Source organism: Macaca thibetana, chromosome 14, assembly GCF_024542745.1.
Source record: "Macaca thibetana thibetana isolate TM-01 chromosome 14, ASM2454274v1, whole genome shotgun sequence".
NCBI lineage: Eukaryota > Metazoa > Chordata > Mammalia > Primates > Cercopithecidae > Macaca > Macaca thibetana.
This window is the reverse complement of record NC_065591.1, coordinates 28292451-28318730: the sequence shown is the minus strand read 5'-3', so window position 1 is coordinate 28318730 and position 26280 is coordinate 28292451. Positions and strand designations below refer to the sequence as shown.

The window sequence follows — 26280 nt, the reverse complement described above, 5'->3', positions numbered from 1 at the left end:
CCTGGGTCTGCTAAATCTAAAGCTGATAACTATTAGTGTGGTATGTTAGGTCACTGACAATGTACTATTTGATAATTCTTAATCAGAGTCATGATCTTAAGATACTAACCTGCCTTGAAATCACTTAAGAAAGAAAAATGGAAATTGCACTTGGGAAAATTTCATTGTTCTTTTATTTAACACTGAATTCTTTGAAACTAATTGTGATGATGCTATATAAGCAATTTGATTGATAGAAAAAGACTTTGGACTTGTTGTGATTTGCTTTAGCCTCCTTTCCTAAAAAATAGAATTTATGTTACATACATACATAACTATGATAATTATTTCCATCCTCCTAATGTAGTGAGCATACACCATTCTTCCAGCTAGACATTCCCCTCCTAACCCCTTTCCTTGGCCCAGGCTATTTAGGCTCACCTTACCTTATCTTATTAGTTTGCCAGGGCTGCCATAATGAAGTGCCATTAACTGGGTGGCTTAAAACAATAGACGTTTATTGTCTCACTACCCTGCAGGCTAGAAGGGAGGTCGAAATTAATGTGTTCTCAGGGCCACGCTCCATCTGAAACTTACAGGCGAGTCCTGCCTTGCCTCCTCCTACCTTGCAGTGGTTCACTGGCAATCTGCAGAGTTCCTTGGAGTACAGACACGTAACTCTCATCTCCACCTTTGTCATCACATGGCATTCTTCCTGTGTGTCTCTGTGTCTTCCCAAGGCCATCTCCTTATAAGGGCACCAGTCATAGAGAATTAGGGGCCCACTTTACTCAAGCATAACCTCATAGTAACTAATAACATGTGCAATGATCCTATTTCCAAGTAAGGTGACATTCTGGAGCGTGGAGCTTTGGAACCTTAACATGCCCTTTTTTGTGGGGGTGGGTAAGGTACAATTCAACCCGTACAACCCAGCCTCGACTTGGTTGCAAGAAGAGCCCTCATAGGCTTGGGAATTCTGCTCATATAACTTAGATGACTGTGCCTATGTCTCTTTCACAGGGCCCCCAGCCCACAGCTCCTCTGGGGCTTTATCCTCTGGGTTTAGTGTCGTTCTAGGAACAAAATTGTCTTCAGTAGTAGGTCCTTTCTCATGGAGCTCTCAATTCATTTTTCTCTGAGCAATATTTTTTTTTTTTCTGCTCACTGAATGAGTATCTTTGCCCCAGGAGGCCAGGCTTTTTCATTACTTGGAAAATCCTTCAAACTCCAAATAAAAAAGAACCACAAGTTAACCATATTTCTATCTATTTTCCCCATATAAGCACAAAAAAAGGCATTAGGGAATAAAACTAAAATGTCATGCAGGGCTGACAGTTTTCCACACTGATTGCCTGTAATGCTAGTTGATGCAGGAAAGATTGTCAGACAGAGTGGAGCTCTGGGTACCAGAGGCCTGGTATCCTCTTATCTGGGTCTTCCCTACTGGGCTGTTAAACTTGGTTCCCCTGCCCTGTTTGGCTGATTCAAGCTTCAGGTTTTATGTGCCTTTCTGCGAGTCTAAAAGGAAGGTCCTGTGAACTGCGGCTGTTTGGCGAGGGAATTGTGCTGTTGGTTTGCTGGTCCACATCACAAGTAGTTCTAGAAACAGCAAAAGTGGAGAGCAGTATACAACGTTAGATAGCACTTAAACCATTTTAAAATATGTTTCTAGATATTATCATATATTCTGTTACTTTTTGTGCACTGGTCTCTGCTGTGTTTATGCTTCCTTTTGTTAACTTGTTTCTGGATATCTCTTCCCCAAGGAACCAGCTTGTTCTCCCTTGTCTCAGGCTATCCACCTTGCTTGACACAGTGGTTTATCTCAACCCTTTATGCTGATCCCTTTCCCTGGGCTGAAACTATTTTACCTCACTCTGTCTCCCTAGTTCAGAGGGATAGGGGGAAAAATGTTAAATTTTAGTGGAAAGCAGTGGTTATCAACTTTTTCCAAATATAATGAACCCTTTTGATTTTTAATAAATTTGGCTACCTTCACAGAAGGGGCCTTATGCACTCATTTATTTACAGAGGCTGTTGCACATTACGGTTCCAGTATTTGCATCTTGACTCCTCAGGGTCCTCAACCTAAGGACTGGGAATCACAGATCCAAAGACCTTAGTGTGGCTTTCTCCAGGCTGTCAGCTCCTGTTTGGTCTTCCTCAGAATCAGAGTGTGTTACCTGAAAAGTGAGAATGAAAAGGGTTCACTTCTTCATTCATTTATGCATTAATTTTTTGATCAAACTTTTAATGAGCATTTTACTGTGTTCTATTGAAGTAATTGTTGGGTATGCAAATGAGGATACATTGTGCCTCAAAGAGCTCAGACTCTGATCAGGTAAACAGGTATGTAAACACTTCAAAGTCATTCAAATGTGCGTCAGTCATTTTAGGGGAGTCAAGTTTTGTGGTAGGTCAAAAAAATGATGTAACATAATGGATCCAAACTTCCTCAGTTTAAATCTTGGCTCCATTTTCAGCTCTGCTACCTTCGGCTACTTTCCTAACCTCTCCATACCTCAATTTCTTAATGTGAGATGTGGACATGGTGTATTCAGGTTTCACAGTGTCTGTAACTTAAGCAATTTTGAAAGTTACCTTAAAGAAAAAATAATACAAAATTATGACTGTAAAATTACTCACAAAATTGATATTTATTTAGAATGGGAAATGATAACTTATAAATTAAAAAAAATTTTAAAGAGTTGACAAATGCCATCAGCATTATGAAATCCAAAAATATACAATCTCATTACTATTAATTATATGCATCTGCCTGATGCATCTCTCTAATAGGGTTTTTTTTTGTTTTATTTTTGGTTATATTTAATCATTGTTGTTTGACAACAATTTTATAATATTTTCGTTGCGAGGATAGAAAAATATCACATCTTTCTCACAGCATGGTTTGTCAATTAAAAAAATATCTATCGCTTAGAAAAGTATTTTTTTTAAGTTTCACAATTCATTCTTGCTAACATTGAGTGTCTCCACTCTCTCAGATGGTGCTTCTTGTCCTGTGGCAAGCTTGGTAAATCGTACCCTTAGAATTTGCTAGGAATGGCCTTGAAGGCTATGCCCAGCAGCTGTGAAAGATGCATCAGAAGCATGTCTACCTTGCCACGCTTGATTCATGCTGCTATAACTAAGCACCAACGACTGCATATAAAAACAGATTTTTCCCCCACAGTTCTAGAGGATGGAAGTCTGAGATCAGGATTCCAGTACAGCTGGGTTCTGGTGAGGATCCCCTTCTGGGTTGCAGACTGCTGACTTCTCATTGTATCCTCATGAGGTGTGAAGAGATCAAGCTAGTCCTCTGGCATGGGATTAGGGTTTTAATGTATGAATTTTGGGGCAACACAAACATCTAGTCCATTGCACTACATTGATCCATTGTTCTTGAGACAGGTCACAACTTGGACATGGATCCTGGGTCCTACTGCCTCCCAGCAGAAGCAAAGAAACATTTATTTTCAAAAAACAAAATAAATATACACAACCTCAAAACAGGAGTTTTGTAACACAATTTTTCTGAAATGATCCTTCTTCTAGTTTTTCAATTTTTGGTACGGGTGTTAATAGCGAAGTCAGGGATTTATCTGATGTAGAGAAACAGAAACCCATTTAGATGATTAAATTTAAAAGGAGGTTTATTGAAAGTCAACAGTAAAACGTCCCAGAGAAATAAAGTTAGGGAATGCAGAAATGAGATTTGGGAATGAGAAGCAGCAAGGATAAGTGGAGACTAATGTCGAAAGCAAAGATCCTCTCTTCTCTCAGGTACCTGTTTTTCTCAGGGCTGCTTTCTCTGTAGGCACTGGCTTTATTTCCTATTTCTGTCAGTAGGCTGGCTTTTCCCACTATTCTACGTGCTATGTAACTGTTTTTGAGGTGGCTTTGAATTTTCATGGCATGGAGTTGACCCTGATCTCCTGTGATTTTTCAGAGCCATGTGCCCAGCCACATCTATTTTCTTAAGAGAGTGAATCTGATTGATTCCTTCTGTGTCAGAGGTCCATACCTTGACCAATGAGCTGTGGCTAGAGGGAGCAAGGTTTTGTGGTATGAAACACAGCCATTCAAGCGTGTGCCTTCATCAAGGGCTGGGCATGAGCTGGAATTTTCAAAAAGAGAATGTGGGCAGGGCACCTATTAAGTATTGGAAACTGATTCAGAGAAAAGTGAGTTAAATTCCTTAAAAAGGGGGTGTGAGCATGTGCAATTCATGCTCATCTGCGCTTCTCAAGCTGGAGTTTACGGCAGTGTGCAAGAGAGATCTCTAAGCCACAATATGGCCGTGCTCCCTCTTTCTAGATCAGCAGTTTTACACATGGATAATTGAAAATATCATTTGCAGAATTATTATGAAAAGCATAAATTCTAGCTGTTTATAGGCATGACCTCTTGGGTGTATATATTTACACCCACTCTGGGTTCTTCAGTGGAAACATTTAAGAAGCACTAGGTTCATATTTAGGTAGCGTCTCTTTCTAAAAGATGGAAACAAACTTTGTTTTGAACAATCAAATCAGCAAATTTATGAAACTGATTTCATTTCTCTTTGAATTACTCTTTTCACTCATCCAGCATTCATTCGTTTATTCATTTACTTAATAAATACGTATTCAGTAAGTACTATCTGCCAGTTATAACAAGACTGTATGGCGCTGCCATCATGGAGCTTACAGAGAGGAGAGGGAGACTGAAAATAAACATGTTAACAAAGAAATATATGATGCTTGGCTGAGGGGGATAAGTTCTATGAAGAAATCGTATTGCTAGGAGTGAGAATAGTAGTGGCTGGAGCAGCAACGTCAGAGAGGATGGCCTAGGAAAACCCCTGAGATGGTGGCCTGTGAGTTAGACCTGCAGGGGGAGATGTATTTCGCCTTGCAAAACCCCAGGGAGGAGCTTTCCAGGCAGGCTGAACAGCAGGTGCAGAAGCCCAATGCAAAGAACGTGGTGTGTTTGACGAACTGAAAGGCAGGTAGAGTAATGGGAGCTGAGTAAGAGACTGGTGGAGTATGAGGATGAAGAGGTAGAGGGGATGTAGAAGTAATGAGTTTGGATTTTATCCCAAGTATAATGGAGAGTCGTCAATGAAGTATTTTAAGTAAGAGGATGATTTTATTTGGTTTCTGTTTTTAAAAGATCCCTCTAGGGAAGTGTGAGAAAAGATTGGAAAAAAAGCAAGTAAAGAAGCTGGGATTTCAGCTGGAAGGCAGAGTGATGAAGGTGAGAAAAAGTGGTCATGTCACAGAATGGGAAAGGAAGCTTACTTGAGAAACAGAATCCACTTTTTATGTGGTGTAACCCGTCAGTCCCGATGTGGGCTCTCAGAAGCAGTCAGACAGGTTGGGTTGTGAACAGAAAGGCTCACAAACTCTCTGACTGCTTCTGAGATGTGATGTGTGAAAGGGGAGAAGAGTCCTTGCAATGAATGATTTTAATGACAAGGCCTGTATTTAAAGTTGGATAAGAAAGGAAATGGAAACAGAAAGAGGCTGACTGGTTTTGAGAATGCACCAGGATCAATTGCAGAATTGTGCGCTGTGGGCACTTGAGCAAGTGAACTGAAAAAAATAGGAAGCTAAGGCCGATAAGAGGTATGCCTGAAATTGAGATGTATGACGTTGTGCAGTTTCTGATGATGAAATGTCAGATATGGCAGTGGGATGGGGTCCTGCAAGAATGTAAGAAAGACCCACTGTTGACAAGGAAGGGAAAGATTGAGGGATGAAAGTTGGATGGACCCTCCACACACCTGTTGAAGCTATTAGGGTTGTTCATGGAGAGAGTGAGTGTAAGCAGGAAAATATCTCAATAACAGAGGGATGTCAGCAGATAACTTCAGGAAGGTTGGATTAGAAGAGTGTCAAATAGCTGAATGAGATGCTTGAAGGGAGCAAAGAAACTTGTAAGTTGAAGGGAAAGCCAGGAGAAATGATCTGTTAGAAACTGTGGGAAAAAGAAGGACACATCTTTCTTCTAACCCCAGAAAAGAGGGAAGGATGAAAGAAAAACAACAAAAGGATGAAAGGCAAGCAAATTTTAGAGGCAACGATACAGTCAAGCAAGGAGATGAAGGGAGCAGGGCAGTGGAAGAGTTTGTAGGTGTAAGGATATTTGCTGATCGTAAATGGACTATTCCAGAGGGCACAGTGTGTGTGAAAGGAAGGAGAGGGGTGGAAGGTTGAACCACGCTTGGGAAGTACAGAAGAGGAAAGGCGAAGAGAGCCTGGTGATATGTAATAAGTGATACTAGCAGTTTATGCTTTTGGGAGGGATTGAGGTAAAAGGTTGCAAGACCTGATGGATTGGTCCTGATGCTCTTGACTCTGATCTGGCATTCTCTGTCTGGTGGGATGCTGGATTCCAGAGTGCTGCTTGTGAGGACATTGGCTGCAGGGAAGGGGCCTTCCAATTTGCCTTCAAGACACAGGCAAATGAGGGGAGTGAAGACCAGTGAACTTATTCCAGAAGTCTGCTAGCTGCTTCTCTATTATGACTAATCCTCAGGACAATGCTACTAAATAGCTTTTATTATTCCCATTTTACAGAAGCTGAAACTACAGCTCAGACAAATTAAGAGACTTGGTCAAGATGAAGAGGTAAGGATGGAGAGAAGGTTTTAAACCCAGGCCTTTCCAAAACGCGAGCCTGAGTTCTTTCACATAGGAAACTTTAACCAGGCTAAAGAACCAGGGTAAGACACAGGAACTTAGACTCTGGCTGGGAAAAATTCTCTCTTTGCTTGGCTATCTTTCTTATGAGATTTTGAGCTTCTTGAAATTAGAGACTGTCTCCTTGTATCTAGCATGGTGCCTGGCACATAGTAGGTGCTCAATAATATTTGATAAGTGAAGGTAGGAATAAATTACTTTATGTCATTCCTTTCCTTTCGCTTTTCTTCCTTCTCTTCATTTCTTTTTCTTTGTTTATCTTTTTAGAATATCTCCTTGCCTGCTAGCCTCTTTAGGACATGTTAAACTCTGTAGAATAGAGCACATAATTCTTCAGTCTTTGACCCTCCCACTTTTCCAGCTTCCTCTCCCTTCTCTTCCATCAAACTTCGGCTCAGATTATGACTGTATCTTTCAAGTTCCAGGGTCCCATCTTGCTTTCTTTGAGTTATTTTCAGCTACTCTCTGATACAACCCGTGAAGCCCCACATCAGGAGAATAGCAGGCCAATTAGTTCATGGGCATCACCATGAACCCATGGCCATAATTTCCTAGATTTTGTCTCAAAGTTTCTGATTGAGCTGCCTAATGTACCGGAGACAACCCTTAGTTATGCAAGAAAAGCTGTGCTTTTACTCTTTGCATTCTTGTGTGGAATACTTAGAATTATTGGAACACTCATGACTGACCCTGGTGTAAAGGGTGCAGTGTGTGTGTGTGTGTGTGTGTGTGTGTTTGAGAGAGAAAGAGAGAGAGAGAGGATCATTTGTGGAAGTTACGAATGCATGGTCTATTTTTATTACCTATCCTGAGGCTTTAGAATAAGTGAATTCTGCATTAGAAGATGGTTTTCTTTCAAAGTTTTTAGTATAAATATCGGCCAGTCTTGTGTGCTTCTGTTATACTCCAACACCTTTCCCTGTACATTTTCTTTGGGGCAATATTGAATATGTTTTTCTGCACTTGTGTGCAGAACCTCTTACATCCTTAAGGTGGCAGCAACAATGAAAATGGTATTTAAAGAAAACTAGTTGAATGGGAAGGAAAGTGGGGAAAAGAAAAAAAAATTCTTTCTGAAGTGTTCTATAATCCTCCATTTTCTGCTCAGCAGAATTGTATCTGTAGCTAGATTATTCATTATTAAGAGCTTATTTCAGCCCAGAGTCTGTGTGTCAGTAGATTAGGATGTGGGGGAAGATTAGCTTCTCACAGCAGGTGGCTAGAAATAAGTTTCTTATCTGATCATTAAAATTGGTTGTTCATGGTTTCTTGATCATAATTACTAATTCTGTCAAGGACTTTTGCATGTCGATTAAATTTTGGTTCTTGATATGTAATGTTAGAAGTCAGCTCCATGGTACCAGTGTTACATTAGCAAGGCAGAAATAACTGTGTGTGTGTGTGTGTGTGTGTGTGTGTGTGTGTGTGCGTCTTCAATAGTTCTCAAGTGCCTCCAGTCCTCAAAACTTATTTTTGAAAGTATTTAACAATTTTGAGACTTCAGTAATGACAATACTATTAATAAATAAAACACTAGCAGCAACTTTTTATTGTTTACTATGCACCCTATACCTCTGTTGTCTATTTTTATCATCTCCACAAACCTAGGCAATTGATGTCATTTTTACTTCCATATTAAACATAAAGAAAGTAAAGAGTCAAAGGATGAAATAACTCCTCCATATTTACAGAGCTGGTAAATAGTGGAGCTGGTGGGAACCCAGGTATTTCTCACTCCAAATCCCTGCTCCACTACCTGTCAATAAAATGGCTTTTTGTGAGCTTGGTCCAGGAATAGGATTCTTAAATTAATATGTTGTCACAGTTTAACAAAATGAACACAGTGATCTGAAGACACAGAGATTTATTGTTTCTGGCAAAGTCAAACCTAAAGAGAAGAAACAACAACTACTTTTTTTTTTTTTGAAAACGTGTTAGGTGATTTTCTTTAGCTATACAACTATACATCAAACAAGGATTTGAGTGTGAGGCAATGTGTTAGAACATCGAGTAAGACACAATCCCAGTTCCTGCAGGAAATGTAAATAGTGATAAATGTGTAAGCAAAGTCTATGGAGACGATGGAAGAAGTGATTTATTTTGCTTCACAGAGGAGGGCCTCTTGCAATAAACTATAGAAGTGTCCAAAATGGCTCTTTAAAGAAAAAAATGACATCTTTCCTCAGTTACCTCCACTCCACCCTAATGTAAAAGCATTAACAATACCTTTTTTGGTAATATGAGAAAAGTTGGTAAGATAGAGTAGGAAGTCTTGTCCTACTGGCCTCACGTTGCAGAGGAATGCTTGTGAATGAATTCTGAAAGGCAGGAACCAACAAAACCTAGGATGGGAGTTGGGGTGGGAAATGATGATGGGAGGTGGTGAGGGGATGGTAAGTTATCATGAAATTGTATAAGGCGGGCATTTTGATTCCAGATAAAGCAGAATCCCAGTCATGATACCTGAGTTTTAAAATCAGAGCACATGTTGGGCATCGTGGTTCACTCCTGTAATCCCAGCATTTTGGGAGGCCGAGGCAGGTGGATCACCTGAGATCAGGAGTCTGAGACCAGCCTGGCCAACATGGTAAAACCCCGTCTCTACTAAAAATACAAAAATTATCCGGGCGTGGTGGTGCATGCCTGTAATCCCAGCTACTAGGGATGCTGAGGCAGGAGAATTGCTTGAACCTGGGAGACAGTGGTTGCAGTGAGCCGAGATCATGCCACTACACTCCAGCCTGGGCAACACAGTAAGACTACATCTCAAAAAAAAAAAAAAAAAAAAAAGAAAGAAAAGAAAGATCAGAGCACATGTTCACCCACTAATTCACGATTTATAGATTACCAATCTGATGTCAGTTTACAGTTTACTTTGAAATTAGGGCTATCTATATGCCTACCTATTGAGGAAATACTTGTTTCCAGAAACTCTAGGTTTGATTCTGTAGGACAGAATCATGTGGACCCAACCTAAAGTAAAAGACAGGTGTGTGAGGGAATAGAGTGTCTGGCAGATCACTACATACTGAAGCCGTGAATATAATAGAAAGGTTATTCATACTATCACTACATACTCAAGTCATGACACAGAAATACTATCCAAATATGTTTCTTTAGGTAAATCAAAGTGTCCTAATTAGCATAGGAGCTAATAAGCTAGAGAGTGAGAAGAATTGAGGGGTTATAGTGAAGATAGAAATATTCATTTTCTTTAGTTGGAATAAAGAAGAGGCACAGTGAATTCTCTATGTATTCACTTACTCTTTCATTCATTTTATTGAACCCTTAGATGACACTTTCTATATGAAAGTCCTAAATAAGTAATAACTCATTGATTTTAATAAAAATCTGACAAGGTACACGTTGTTATCACATACATTTTATGGAGAACTGAGTTACACAGGTATTGAGTAACTTTTATAAGGTAACTGTATTAGTCTGTTCTCACACTGCTAATAAAGACATAGCTGAGACTGGGTAATTTATAAAGGAAGGAAGTTTCATTGACTCACCGTTCAACATGGCTAAGGAGGCCTCAGGAAACTTACAATCATGGCAGAAGTGGAAGCAAACATGTCCTTCACATGGCGGCAGCAAGGAGAAGTGCAGAGCAAAAGGGGGGAAAGCCCCTTATGAAACTATCAGATCTCAGGAAAATTCACTCACTATTAGGAGAACAGCATGAGGGTAACTGCCTCCATGATTCAATTACCTCCCCCAGGTTCCTCCCACAACACATGGATATTATGGGAACTACAATTCAAACTGAGATTTGGGTGGGGACACAGTCAAGCTATATCAGTAACATTGCTTCTTTCACCAAATTTATTTATTTTTTGACAAGCAAAGTTATCCTGAAATGGAGTGGTGACCTTTTTCTAGTTTCATGCAGACAATTAATTTTTAGATCATCACTCTCAGGAGAGGAAAGACTTCACAGACCTAAGCATCTATTTCCCCAGCCCAACACTGGCACAGACCAATTGCATGTTTTTTTTTTCTTTTTTCCTTTATGGCATCAGAAAATGTCCCAAGAACACATATAGCTTATGTATCTGAGTTCCCGAAGCTGGAGTGGAATCCTGCCAAATCCAAACTGATAACAACGTCTGTCTGCTATCTCTCATGTCACTAGATGCCTTTCACAGTTAAAATCACACCATGCACCCCATACAGCTAGCTCCAAGCTCACTAAGCCTGTAGACCTTGTATCACTGCATGTACTCCATACAAATGTGATTTCATAGCCAGGGTCCAAACACGAATATGGAAAATGGCCAATAAGGTTATTAAAAAGGAATGGCCTAGAGAAAGCCCAGCTAATCACCATCCTGCTGGGTGAGAGTGAGAGACCAGCAGGGGCTGAGACTTTTCTTCTATTTTTAAATCAGGAGTCTGAGCAGTAAACCCATGTCTCCATCAATTCACAGAGCTGGTCCACAGAGGATACACGTGCTGTGGACCATGGTGGCAGCTGAATGAATTGTTTGGGCTGATTGTCCTTTCCTCTGTCTGTCTCTGCTGCCAGGGTAGAAATGTTTAAAAATACACTGTCATTAAGGGCATTTCAGCTGCAGGACTGGAGTGGCTGGCATAATTGTGAGCTTCCTGAGTCTCTGAGGCTTCCTAAGTCTTTGGCTGGTTCTTTCCTGCTCCTCCACACTCATGGTCCCCGATAGTTTTGAATAAAATCTTATGTTTCTGTTGTTGATAAGTGTTAGCCAGTTCTAGGAGGTAATTGAAATGATCCTGTATTTGCACTGGAGATTTTCTATTTGTGCAAACTGCTGCTGAATTGCCTTTCACTGAGGATGCAGAGTTTGAAAAGAGCTTTTCCAGTTGCCTTTGTGACACTTATGTTTTGACTCTAGTAAAGTATGAATGGACATCTGGAATAAACACATTTGAAAGGGGTTTACTACATGGTGGTCTAAGTTTTTTGCACCGGCCATTTATAATTTTTCAACTTGATCTTTCTGTCCTTTGGTATTTGGATTTTTGTGTACAGTGAGGGGCTTACCACTGTAAAGGGGCAGGGAAGCTCATATAACAGTCCTCTGCAGCTTTTTGAGGCTTTTGTACACTGTAAGTTTAGAGACAAATAAATAGTTGAGAAAGTATCTAACACATTAGGTGTGACCAAAGATTTATGCTATTTGTAGAAGACCCAGTTTATTTTTCTCCCCAAATCTGCTCAGCCCTGTGCTTGACTGTTAGACAGAGATTCCTTGCCATTACTCCTGTTCTTTCCTCATCTCCTAGCACCACAAGCTATCTTATCTGCTCCCACAGTGAGAACCAGGTTCCACCACAGCCTCTTCCATGCAAAGACCATGTACGCTTTGGTGCCTCTGTTGAACTAATCAGGCCCATAGGAGATATGGTGCCTTTCACTACTTCTGGGCTCATGTAAAGAGAAAAAACTTTGAGGCAAGAGAAATGGCTTTCCTTGAGACTTCTGGGAGTAGTCAGTTTACACAATCTGAGAACCTGGGGCAAACTGACCAATGAGAGAGAGGAGACAGACACCACTTAGCAGACAAATTTCACATTCTCTCTTCAGTTTGCACACAGTGGTTTTATAGAGCCTCTCTAGAGATACCTTACATGACTGAGAAAATGGCTTTGTTTTTTTTCGTGAAGGCCAGTTTAACAACTTGGCACCTTGTAACTGATTTGCTACTTTTCTGCTTCACTTCCCTTTTCCTCAGTCTTGCTGCTCTGAGATTGCTCCTCCCAATATAGTATTAGCATGTAGATATGTAGACCTTTTTTTTTTTTTTCCCTAGAGAACCTGGCCAAGACAACATAGGAGAAGGACTCTCCACTAAGATAATCAACTATACAACTATAATGAAGGTACAAGTTAAAGATAAAGGAAAATAAAGAGAATACCTTAGGGTGAATAGAAAGTATACCAAGAAGTCAGTAGGGGAAGGTGGTTCCTTTTGAGAAAATGGGACAGGGTGAGTTGGGAGGAACAAAGCTTTCTCATAGTTTTTCAGGGTCAAAGAGGAGAAGAAGGTTGATCCTAGCCAGTGGAATTAATAATTTTGGATGAAACAGAAACACACACAAATTTCATGGACTTAACAATGTAGATTTATTTTTAACATCCTATATGGTTCTGCCATTCTCCATCTTGTAGGCATGCAATCTGGAATCCTTGGGCTCTAGGGTTTCAGGGGCTGGGGCTGGAGAAGATAACTAGATCTGGATCTAGAACTAAAAGAAGACCAAGAGCAAGAGGGAGAGAGCAAGAGAGGAAGAACATCAGCTCTTCACTACCTTACCCAGAAGTAACACATGCCCCTTCTCCTCAGTCATTGGCTGGAATTAATCCCACTGCCACAGTCTACCTGCTAGGGAGGCTGGGAAATGTAGGGGAACACACAGAGTTCTGTTGAACACAGATGGCCTCCCAACAAGGCTCAGCAAGAGAAACTAAGGGAGGGAGGGATGCAAGTGGGATAGGGAAAGAGATTCATGCCAGAAGAATGAAAAGAAGACCTTCAAGAAATGTAAAAGTGGGAAGAGGGAGAAGTGTGGGACCTGAGACAAATATCTGTTCCGAAGTAGAGGACACAAATGGGAAAGGAAAACACTTCTGAAGAAATTTTGGAGGATTAGGCAAATTCTTAGATCAAAGCTGAGAGAAAGTCCAGGGAGTTGGGAGAGGACCCCTGATAGGTATTAAGGGATGAAGCTGTGGAGGAAGGATTTCCACAATGAGACAGGGCAGGATGCCCTGGAAAAGATACCCGGTGACCTGGTCACAAAATAAGGCAGAACAAAGAGTAATATAACATTTCTTAACATAAGTAATATTGAAACAACTCACAGACCCACTCCCTGTGTTCAGCCTAAGACAGTGAACAGATGATTATGTCCAATGCTCGCATAGAATGAATCCACATTTCCGTGAGGACTCTCCAGTTTAGTTCTGAAAGGTCATGAATATGAAGAATCACTTATGATTTTCAGGTGTAGATGTCCAAGGTGATGTGAGTTGGGTGAGGCACAGGTGCACGTCACATCATAAGAAAGAAGAAGCTGGTTGCAGATTGCAAAGCAGTCATTCATGGGCTATTTGATAGGCTGTGGTGAGGATTCAATTAAATGGCTGACACATCCCAAGTGGTCAAAATAGGTTATTTTTGGGCTAACCTTCTGAGGCCTCTGTTTCAGAGATTAGGAAATTGAGGCAGGGGAATTGGAAAGACTTATCTGTGAAATCGTAGCTCACAAAAGCACAAAGTAGTGCATGCTATCACTTAGTATAGGGGGTTGGGAGGGTGGTCATTACAGACCTCCTGGATGACATTATACTTAAGCAGAAAGGTGAAGGATAAAGAGTTAGCCAGGCAAGGAAGGTAAAGGTAACAGATGACAATTCTGGTAGAGGGAACAACAGATAAAAACACCTGAATTCAGGAATGAGTTTCATGCAGGGTGAGTGGAGTTTCATCATGGCGAGGAAGAATGGTCTAAGACAAAATTGGAGAGGAAGACAGGCTTAGCAGGGTTTCTTAGGTCATGCTATAGTCAATGAATCCTGTCCCAAAAGGATGCTAGGCCACTAACAGGCTTTAAGCAGGGTAGTGGCATAAGGGACTCATGTTTTATAAAGATTACTCCCAGTGCAATATGGAGAAAGGACTGGGGAGGAGGGCAAGTGAGAATAGGAAGAACAAGAAGAAGACTAGTGTAGTTCTGATGAGGTTATACTAGGGGTACTTTTTCCCTTGATCTTTCTCTCTTCATTTGACAGATAGGTCTACTACAATTTCTTGTGGTAAGACTGTAAATCCCAATAATTCACTTTATTATTGAGGCTGTCTGTAAGACAATCAAAAAACTATGCTATATGCTCAAAAAAATAATGAGGTATAGTTGCTGGTATTACTTCTACTCATGCCCCTCAAAGGTATCCAATGGGAGGAAGGAATGCTCTTGTTCTTTTTTTTTTCCTTTCTAATTTTGCTGTCATGTTGTGGTATTAGGCTTAGCATTTGTACAATAGTTCACAGTTTTTCAACACCATTTATTAGCTGTACTTTCATGTCTTGTATTCCTTGTAGGAATCTTATAAGTAGGTATCAAAACAGTTTTTAGACTTGAAGAAAAAAAAAAACTAGCAAAAATCACCCATCTTCCCAACTTTGTATGTTCTAAAACAGTGGTTTTCAGTGATATACTGGGTAATCCACAGACATTTCTGAATCTTGATTTTGGTCATTTTTAAAATAGTTTGCCTATGGTTATAATTTTATATTTTATACTGTCAATGTTCCCAATTTTGTGACACAATTAAATCTATTTATTACTAGTCTGAATTTTCCTAAGCCCATACCTAAAGATGATAATCTAAATTGCACTGACTTAAGCCCATAACTGTTCATATTGGCATTTCCTGTCCAGGTCTTGGTTTCCATCGTGCTCATATCACCTAGTAGCTGTGATCTCCAGGTGGCATAGAATACTTCTTTTCTTGTTCTGACCTCCAAATGTGGTATGTTCTCCCTGAGAAGTCACTTCAACATGACTAATGTTGCCATTACTAAGGGTGCCAACTGTGAAAATACCAACGTCTCTACAAAGAATTTCAGGTTCTAGTGCTCCACATGCCACCAAACCCCATCGTTTGTTTCCTGCCCCAGAGCGCGAGAATGTCTTCTTTTCTATCTCCTCCTCTGCCTTCAAACTCAATCCTCTGGAAAATATTCCTGCAGTTTTTGTTATAGGGTCCTCAGTCTTGGGTGGTAGCAGAAAAAATACTTTTCCTCTTTTTTCACCTTTATCATCGTATCAGCATCTCTTCCACATGAGTCCTTCCTTCCTTAATTTTTTTCCTCCTAGATGGAACAGGTACTACTCGTTAGTCATTAAGGCTGTGGATGCTGATGCTGAACTTCCTGATTTCAAATTTCTATTCTACCACTTACTTGCATTATAACTTTAGAAAACGTACTTCACCTCTCTATGCCTCAATTTCCTCTGTTACATGGGAATAAGACTTCCTAGGTTTGTTGAGAGGATGCAGTGAGTTAATACATGCAAAGCACTTTGAGTTGTGCTTGGCATTATAAAGTCTTCAAGAAATATTAATGGCTATTGTAGGTCTAGACCTATCTGATGTCTCCGATGGCTAAGATCGGGCATCATCTATGAATTTATGGATCATCCTATACACTCTCCTTATTTATACATGTAAGATAAATTATTTTCAGATCAAACATGTTATGAAGCTAAGATAGATAGTTTTAATACTTTAGAAAAAGTTAGCAAAGAACCAAAATGTGGGTGTATTTTGATGCTTATCACATATCACTTTTATCTCTTCAATTTCCAGGCCATAGACTCTGATATCAGAATTGTTTCACACAACTAAGGGACATGGCTATTTCTCACTGCCAGGCAGGCCAATAACTAGAAAAAGACACCAAGAAGGAAAAAGACACCAAGAAGGAAAAGGACTTAAAACTTAAAGGACAGGACATAAAACACACATCTAACCGATAAGAACAGAAACAAAAGGGTGTTTAAACTAAAGATAAAATGAAATGATGAGAGTTTTGGGCTTCAGCCACATGAAGTCATGGAGCTTTAATTCTTGATGGGCAGCCTGACAAGACATTAAATGAAATTCCAGAAATCTGGGCTTTCTGCCAAAAAGGATTTAGAACTGGAGATTTCTGATTCAGCACTGCCGTCCTGGGGAAGAAGAACACTGAGATCCATGTGTTTACTTCAAGGGGCCATACAAGGTCCTTTGCCTCACTTTGAGGTGAGAAACATGGGAAAACTAGATGCCACATGATGTAGAGGAAAGTGATTCTGATCTTGGCCAGCCCTGGGTTTAATGCTTTTCCAAGGTGACATTGGTAAGGATTGCTAACCTGGCAGAGCCTCAGTTTCCTCATCAACAGAACAGAAAATTTAATTTTGGTGATAAAGATATGAAATGGAAAGAGGGCTAAATTATCCATTAGATACTATAGGCAGAGTGCTTACTGCCTATAATATTTTCAAGGGCCTTTTAAGATGTTTGAGATATAAAATATTTTTTCTCTTAAGTTCTAAATTGAAATGCTAGAAAATTAAAATTGAGAGTGATTTTGAGACCACAGTTATAAAAGTCCTTTCAATCTCTTAAGTGCCACAAATTATACAATGTCGAATGTGGGTCCATTTTAATAAGTATAAAATGATATCATGTGGAGTATCCAAAATTAACAGGCTTAGGAAGAGCTCTGGGTAATAAATAGCAGGGTGTTTGGAATGTGTTCGGTACTGAATTAATGCCAATTCTTTTTCGCTCTTTTTTCTGCCCTGAAAGTCTTTTGAAATCTGGAAGGAGGTACAAGGTCACATGACAGATGTTATACAGGTAGTCAGTATGATAGTGGGCATGGTGTAATTAAAATTTTATTTTTACTACTTTTTTCATTTTATTGTATGCTTACCATGTGCCAAGCACTCTTCTAACTCACCTATATTAACACATTCAATTCTTATGATAAACCAGTGCAATAGATAAAGCTATTATCCCAATTTTATTACAGAGGAGATTCTATGCAATTTGCAAACGTGACACAGCAGTGGAGCCAGGATTTGAACACAAAGATTTTTACTATGGAACTCAACTTCATCTACTAAATGGTAGTGCATTTGGGACACAGGATATCTGGATAGATTACAAGATTATTCAGTAGATATGCACTACCACAAGGCTTTGCTTATGTGTATCCTTCAGTTTTGAATTCAAGGAGAAAGCAAATATCCTGAAATTAAAAAAAATTCTCTCTCATTGTCACAGCATTCAGGATGTTGGTTACAAGTAGAATTTGAAATCTTACAAACACAGAACACAGGGCTGGGATTAGAACAGCAGTTTCTTATGTTTGCCAATATGGGGATGCTCATGTAAACTTCCAAAACTTCATATACCCTCCTGTCCATATACAAGGAGTGAGTATACCCTCGTGATACTTTTATTAAGTATAATCTGAAAAAAATACATAACAGAATGGAGCCAAGTAGCAAATGTGTTTCATTTATGCAGTTTATCATGGACAGTGCTGAGAGCAAATGTAAATTCTTGGGACATTGTAATAATTCTGTGCCCTCTAAGAAGTTATGGTGAAATAATGAACTGCAATATCATACAGATATTCCCATTAGCCAGGTAGAGGAGCATGTAGAATTTTGCTGATTATTTAAAAGCAACAAAATTTCTTTGTTATTGTTTTCTGAATGAATTACAAAAAGTCTCAAAGGTATAAGTGAAATGAGCATATAAGCAAAAACTATACACTTAAAAGAAGATGATTGCTAATGTGAGAAAAAAGTATTCCTGTACAAATGGGATATGCTTTATCTGGAAAATGAAGAAAATCCACTGAACATATTGGAGGCTCTTACGAACATTACAATTTGTTGCTTATTTCTTAATGAGTCAGGAGCTAGAGGAGAGGTTCTGTCTCATAACTGACTGTATATTCTACATAGTTTCTAAATTTTAACACATTTAACTATAAAAGATTCCTATTTCAAATTGTATTTTCAGTAATTCCCAACTAATTTATTTGCTTACTCATGAAGTCTGGAGTTAAAGAACTTCAATGTAATTTGCTAAAAAGTTTCTTTTTCCTTAAAAAGATTCAAGCCATTTTTAAGAAATTCAACATTATGATTTATCCTAAGAAAATAATAGGGGATATGCATAAATATTTTAGTGTAAAGATAGTTATAACAGCATTATTTGTAATAAGCAGTATTTGAAAACACCTGAATGATTATCAATGGGATATTAATTATTGAGCTATAGTATCTTCAGGATATAATACTATGCAAGTGCCTAGCCTGTAGTCCATAGAGAAGAGATCCTGGCTGGGCACAGTGGCTCATGCCTGTAATACCATCACTTTGGGAGGCCGAGGCAAGTGGATCACTTAAGTCCAGGAATCCGAGATCAACCTGGGCCACATGGTGAAATCCCATCTCTACAAAAAATACAAAAACCTGTTCTTGGGATGCTGAAGGTGGGAGGATCATTTGAGCCCAGGGGGTGGAGGTTGCAGTAAGCCGAGATTGTGCCAATCCTTATTGGAAGGTAAAATTCCCAGGAAGCAAGCATGAGGCAAAAGGAGTGAGTCAAAGAATGAGAAGCAAGTGCAAGGTGTTATGTTGCTGTACTAACCACTGTTTTCCTTCAGGCACGTTGTAGTGGGAAACTGCCTTGGAACAGGTCATCTGAAAAAAGACTTGAGAAATAATTTACCTCTTGGCTCCAATCTGTCTACTGTTTACTTCTGATCAGAGTTCATCCTCCAGAGGGTTAACTCCCTCACACTTCTGCGTTTTATCCCTGGCTCTTTATTCAACCAATAGGGAAGCCAGATTCCATGTACTGACTGTGCTTCATTCAAGTTTGGAAATGGTGAGAGGAGCCAGAGACTCTGGGTTTTTAGCTGGTTGGTTCCTGTAGAATCATTTACCAATACAGTGGCTGAAGATGAGCAGACAAGTGAGTGTCAGGAGACATTTATGGGTATTTGGTGAGGCATGTAAGATATGCCCACTAAAAGACATAAAACCAAATTAAAAATAAAAATAAAACATTGACACATTCACGATTTAATGGTAAAAAAGAGGCTTAAATGTATATGCAATTTGATACTGTTTTTTATAACTCTATGCATGCTTATGTGGAGAGAAAGAAGAGAATATTAAAAAGTCATACAACAAAACTTAATATGCAATTATCTTTAGAAGATAGATTCAAAACTGAACGTTGGGAGTTTTATTTCAGTGGGATTTTTCTGTGATTTTCAAGTATTCTGTGTTGAACATAAATCACTTTTGCTATAAAAATAAAGTATAGTTGTGAGGAGAGACTCATCTGTAGAGTAATTCAATGTGTAATGTTACTTATAATAATAACAAAATGGAATGTACAAAATGGATGGAACTGGAGGACATTATGTTAAGTGAAGTAAGCCTGCCACAGAAAGACAAACTTCACATGTTTTCATTTATTTATGGGAGCTAAATATTGAAAAAATTGAATGGATAGAGATAAGGAGTAGAATGACGGTTACCAGAGCCTGGGAAGGGAAGTGTGTTGGGAGGGAAGTGGGGATAGTTAATAAGTATATAACATAGTTAGATAGCATGAATAAGATCTAGTATTTGATAGCACAACAGGGTGACTACAATCAACAATAATCTATTGTGAATTTAAAAATAACTAAAAGAGTATAATTGGAATGTTAGCAACACAAAGAAATGATAAATGCTTGAGGTGATATATATTTTAAAAAGAAAACAGACATGGTAGCCACAATAATAAAGATGAAAACCTACTGATTCAATAAAAACATTTAGGGTGAAGAGGAGCAAGTTGGCATAATAGCATTATCCGGCACTCATCCCCCCTGCAGAATCATTAATTTAAACAACTATCCACATGTGAAAATGCCTTCACAAAAGCTGAAGACACCAGGTGAGAGCACCTGGATATAGCAAAGAAAAAAGAAAAGATGCATTGAAGAGGGTAGGAAGGCAGTTTTGTATTGTCACCCTTTCCTCAACCCCATAAAACACAGCATGGAGAGAAAGACCCTCCATGTGGGGGAAGGAGAGGAAAGTGAGTATTCAACTTTACCTCAGAGACTAAAACCAGGCCCACCCCAGTAAAACCCAGTGCCAGGTAGACCCCCATAGCCCTAAACTCCAGGCCAATACCTATGGACTGAACCTCTGTGCTCACCTCATGCTAGGCTAGGTCCTGTAGCCTCAGGCTCCAGGTCTTTGTGGTGGATTCAGTCTCCAGACCATCCCACTGCTAGGTCAACCTCAAAGGCTTCATGTTTCAGCTTGTCCTTAGGTCTTGACTGGCTCCAGTGGACCCATATCTAGGCTGCCACCATCAGCAGACCAACTCTAGGCTGTCCCAGGTTCCAGGTTTCAGCCTTGTCCCAGCAGCAGGCCAATCCTAGTCATCCTAGTCATGAGGCCAACACACGTGGACTCCAACTTGCTGGAAGCTTCTGTGGATACAGCCTCCAGGCCCACCCACTACTGGGACAGCCCCTGTTGGCCCAGCTTTCAAGCTCATCTGAGGACCAGGTCAGCCCCCCTTGCCTCAAGGACTAGACGTGTACCCATGGATATAGCTTTTTGGATTGCCTAGTGCCAGGCTGGTTCTGTGGCAGGGTCCAGGCCAATTCCAGAGTCCAGGCCTGTCACGGTAGGACCTATTGTTAGATCCAGGGTCCAGGCTTGTCACAATAGGACCTATTGTTAGAGTGGCAGTCACCACATACACTCCACCAGCTGCCAGGCCTACCTATCTGCCGACCCAGGCACCAGACCAGCCTGCCTGAGGACTTCAGAAGCAAGCCCACCCAAGGACCAGGCCAAGTAGCCTGCTCAGAATCTGTGCACAGGCTGACTAGTGAAGGGCTTTCCCAGAAAAAGCTAGTCTGCAAGTCTCTACTTGTTCAAATGTGTAAACACCAAATAGGGCAATTAAGAAACATGAAAAATGAAAGAGACATAACAGTACCAAAAGAACACAATAGTCTCCCAGTAACAGACTCCGAAGAAATACAGATATACAAACTGCCTGACAAAAAATTCACAATAATGGTTTTAAGGAAGGTCAGCAAACTCCAAGAAAATACAAAGAAACAATACAGTGAAATTAGGAAAAAAATAAATGACTAAAGGTAGCAATTTAGCAGAGATATTAAAATAGTTAAAAAATGAAACAGGCCGGGCGCAGTGGCTCAAGCCTGTAATCCCAGCACTTTGGGAGGCCGAGACGGGCGGATCACGAGGTCGGGAGATCGAGACCATCCTGGCTAACATGGTGAAACCCCGTCTCTACTAAAAAATACAAAAAACTAGCCGGGCGAGGTGGCGGGCGCCTGTAGTCCCAGCTACTCGGGAGGCTGAGGCAGGAGAATGGCGTAAACCCGGGAGGCGGAGCTTGCAGTGAGCTGAGATCCGGCCACTGCACTCCAGCCTGGGCGGCAGAGCGAGACTCCGTCTCAAAAAAAAAAAAAAAAAAAAAAAAATGAAACAAATACTAGAGCTAAAGCATACAATGAATGAAATAAAAAATTGTAGTAGACAGCATCGACAACAGAATTGACCAGGCAGAAGAAAGAATATGTGGGCTCAAGGACAGATTATTAAAAAATATATAGTGAGTAGGAAAAAAATGAAAAGAAGTAAAGAGTGTTTGCAGATTTTATAGAACGGCATGAAAAGGGCAAATATTTGAATCATGGGAGTTCAAGAAGAAGAAGCAAAAGAGACAGTAGAAAGCTTATTTTGAAAAATAGCAGAAACTTTTCAAGTCTGTGGAGTAAAAGAGTAAAGGTTTTGTAATGCACTTAAAGTTAAGTTGTTGTCGACTTAAAACAGCCTGTTATAACTATAAGATTTGTTTTTGTAAGCCTCATGGTAACCACAAAGCAAAAATGTATGGTAGATACACAAAAGATAAAGAGTAAGAAATCTGCACAGACCACTTGGAAAAAGTCTTCTGAACACAAAGGAAAACAGCAAGGGAGGAGGAAGGCAACAAAGAGCCTACAAAACAACCCAAAAACAATCAAAAAATTTAACAAAATGGTAGTAGTGAGATCATACCTATTAACAATTACCCTGAATGTATTCTCCAATAAAAAGACATAGATTAACTGAATGGATAGAAACATAGGCCCAACTGTATGCTGCCTAGAAAAGATTCACTTCATCTGTAAGGACATACTGAGACTGAAAGTGAAGGGATGGAAAAAAATATTACATGCAAACGAAACCAAAAGAGAGCAGGAATAGCCACATTTATACCAGATAAAACAGACAAGTCAAAAACTACAAACTGAGACATACAAGATTATTATATAATGACAAAGGGGTTAGATCATCAAGAGACTGTAACTATTATAAACGTATGTGCACCCAACGTAGAAACACCTAAAGTAAGTATTAATAGAACTTAAGATAAAAAGCCTGGAATATAATAATAGAAGGAGACCGAAATGCCACACTTTCAGCAATGGAAAGATCATACATATATATAATCACTAAAAACATTGAACTTAAACTACCAATAGACCAAATGGACCTAACAAATACAGAGCGTTCCATCTAACAACAGCAAAATACACATTCTTCTCAAGTGCACATGAAACATTCTCCTGGGTAGATTATATATCAGGCCACAATACAAGTCTTAAATTAAGGAAGATTGAAATTGTATCAAGTGTCTTTCAACCACAATGGTATAAAACTAGAAATGAGTGAAGGAGAAGTTGTGACAAATTTTCAAAGATGTGGAAATTTAACAACATGTTCCTGAACAACCAATGGGTCAATGAAGAAATTAAAAGGGAAATTAAAACAATTGAGATAAACAAAAATTTAAACACAACATACCATGAGTAGTTCTAAGAGAAAAGCTTATGATAATAACTGCCTATATCATAAAAAAGAAAGAATTCGAATAAACAACCTAACATTATACCTCAAGGAGTTAGCAAAACAAGGTTAGCAGATAAAAGGGAATAACAAAGATTAGAGCAGAAATAAATGAAATAGACTAGAAAAATCTTATAAAAGATGAACAAGATAAAGAGTTGGTTTTTTTGAAAAGATAAATAAAGTTGACAAAATTTATAAACCTTTAGCTGAACTGAGAAAAAAAGACTCAAAGAATTAAAATCAGAAATGAAAAAGAAGACATTAAACTGATACTACAGAGATGCAAAGAATAATAAGAAACTACTTTAAAAATTTTATGCCAACAAATTGGATAACCTAGAAGAAATGAGTAAATTTCTAGATGCATACAACTTACCAAGAGTGAATCATAAAGAAATAGAAAATCATAGCAGATCAATATGAAGTAAGGAGATTGAATCCCTAGTAAAAAGTCTCTCATCAAAGAAAAGCCCAAGACCTTATGGCTTCACTGTTGAATTTTACCAAACATTTAAAGAATAACTAATACCATTTTTTTTTCTCAAATTCTTCCAAAATGTTGAAGAAGAGAAAACACCTTTGAACTCATTTTGTAAGGCCAGCATTATCCCGACACCAAAGCCAGACAAGGGCATTATGAGAAAAGAAAACTATAGGCCAATATCCCTGAACATAGATGCAAAAATTCTTAAAAAAAATGCTAGCAAAACTAAGTCAACAGTACACTAAAAGGATCATTCACTATGATCAAGTGGAATTTATTTTAGGGACTCAAGGATGTTTCAACACATGCAAACCTACACTACAGCATTAACAGAATGATGGAAAACCAGTAGCATTTCTATACACAAATAGCAAATTATCTGAAAAAGAAATAAAAAAAAAAACTCACTTGCAATAGGCACAAAATGTAAAACACAAGAATAAATTTAAGGAGGTAAAAAAGCTAAGGAGATTTACATTAAAAAGTATAAAACACTGATGAAAAATTGAGGGAAATTCTAATAAATAGATATCCCATGTTTATGGATCAGAAAAATTAATATTGTTAAAATGTTCATACTACTCAAAGCAATCTACAGTTTCAATGTACTCCTTATCAAAATACCAATGGCATTCTCCACATAAATAGAAAAAACAATCCTAACATTTATATGAAACCACAAAAGTCTCCAATTAACACAGCAATCTTGAGCAAAAAGAACAAAGCTAGAGGTATCACATTACCTGATTTTAAACATCCTACAAAACCATCATAACCAAAACTACATAGCTCTGGCATAAAAATAGTCAGATAGATTAGTGGAGCAAAATAAAGAGCCCAGAAATTAGTACATGCATTTGCAATCAACTAATTTTTAACAAACATACAAAGAACAAACAATGGAGGAAGGGCAGTCTTTTAAATAAATGGTATTTGGAAAAATGGATACTCACATGTAGAGGAATGAAATTAGATCCTTATCTCACACCATAAACAAAAATCAACTGAAAATGCATTAAGACTTCAGTGTAAGACCCCCAAACTATGAAACTACTAGAAGAAAGGAGGAAGGCTGACATTGGTCTGGCTAACAATTTTTTAGATATGACCTCAGAAGCACAGAAAACAAAAACAAAACTAAACAATTGAGACTACGTTAAACTAGAAAAGTTTCTGCATGGCAAAGCAAACAATCATAGAGTGAAGAAAGAACCTACAGAATGGGAAACAAATATTTGCAACCTAAACATTTGATAAGTGGTTAATATCCAAAATATAAGGGATTGAAACAACTCAATAAGTAGATAATTTATTATAAGAAAGAAACGTAAGAAGTAATTATAATAATCAATTATAAAATTATAGGAAATAATTATAAGAAGAAAATAAATAACCCAATTTAAATTAAAGTGGTAGTAATTAAAAATTACTTGTTAATTAAAAATGGACAAAAGGTGTGAACAAACATTTCTCAAAAGAAGACATACGAATGACCAACATGTATATTAAATCGTGCTCAACATCACCAACATAGAAATGCAAATCAAAACCATAATGAGATATCACCTCACTCTTGTTAGAATGGCTATTATCAAAAAGACCAAACAGCGTTGGCAAGGATGTAGACTAAATGGAACTCTTCTTTGCACAGTGTTGGTGTAAATGTAAATTAGTATAGCCATTATATAAGATATAATGGAGGTTCTTCAAAAAATTAGAAATAGAAGTACCATATGATCCAGCAGTCCCTATGCCGTGCATATATTCAAAGGAAATGAAATCACTATGTCAAATGTATTTGTGATATGTGACATCAGAAGAGGAGTTTAATTAGAGTGTTCACAGAAACTTATGTGATAAAGAGATTATTGAGCTAAACTTTGTAGGAGACAAAATAGTTCTCTAGGTAAAGAGGAAGCTGGACTGGTACAAATGTGCCTGGACTGAAGGATTATTAATGTTGTGACCACAATGGGAAGGAAATACAATGAATGAGAAAACAAAAATACCTACCATTAAATATCATCAGGGGCTATAACTATAATAGAAAAGAGATTACAAATGCATGCCTGATTTGTACACACACACACACACACACACACACTCTCTCTCTCTCTCTGTTAATAAATTTGAAAGTCTGTATATATTTCATGAATTTCTAGGCTAATAAAGTGTTCACACTTGATTCAAGAATTCAAAAAGGGGTAAAAATATGAATAGATTAATAACCGCAAAAGAAATTGAAAGGGATTTTTAAAGCTCCTAAAAGAGATAACAGTCCCAAACAATTTCATGGACAAATTCATTGTCATTAAAGGATAAATATTTAAACTGCTCTAAATTAGAAATATTTTAAAATGTACTATATGAAAGACACCTAATACTTCAGGTGAAACCTAACAAAAACAGCAAAACAAATGATAATCTCACTTATGATGCTGCAGCAAAAAAAAATTTCTTAAAGATGTAAATTACATTCAGTTATATTTTAAAAGAATACATTTATTTAAAGAACAATCCACTACAATGAAGCAGGTCATATTCTGGGAATATAAGGAAGGTTAAATATCATGGAATTTATTAATATAATTAATTTTCTTGCAAGGATGAAAAATAATATTA

General features: G+C 38.5%; 1 protein-coding gene across 16 annotated transcripts in view; it reads right to left on the bottom strand.

The window, feature by feature from the left end:
- Positions 1–26280, bottom strand: part of COMMD9 (COMM domain containing 9) — a 1186740-nt gene that overhangs the window by 659545 nt on the left and 500915 nt on the right. Inside the window, exon 1 of one of the 16 annotated variants that reach the window (XM_050759481.1) lies at positions 20813–20816. The exons of the other annotated variants lie outside the window; for them this stretch is intronic. The gene's annotated coding sequence lies outside the window, so the exon portion shown is untranslated. Of the gene's footprint in view, positions 1–20812; positions 20817–26280 lie in introns of those variants that run through there. 16 annotated transcript variants of the gene reach the window in all.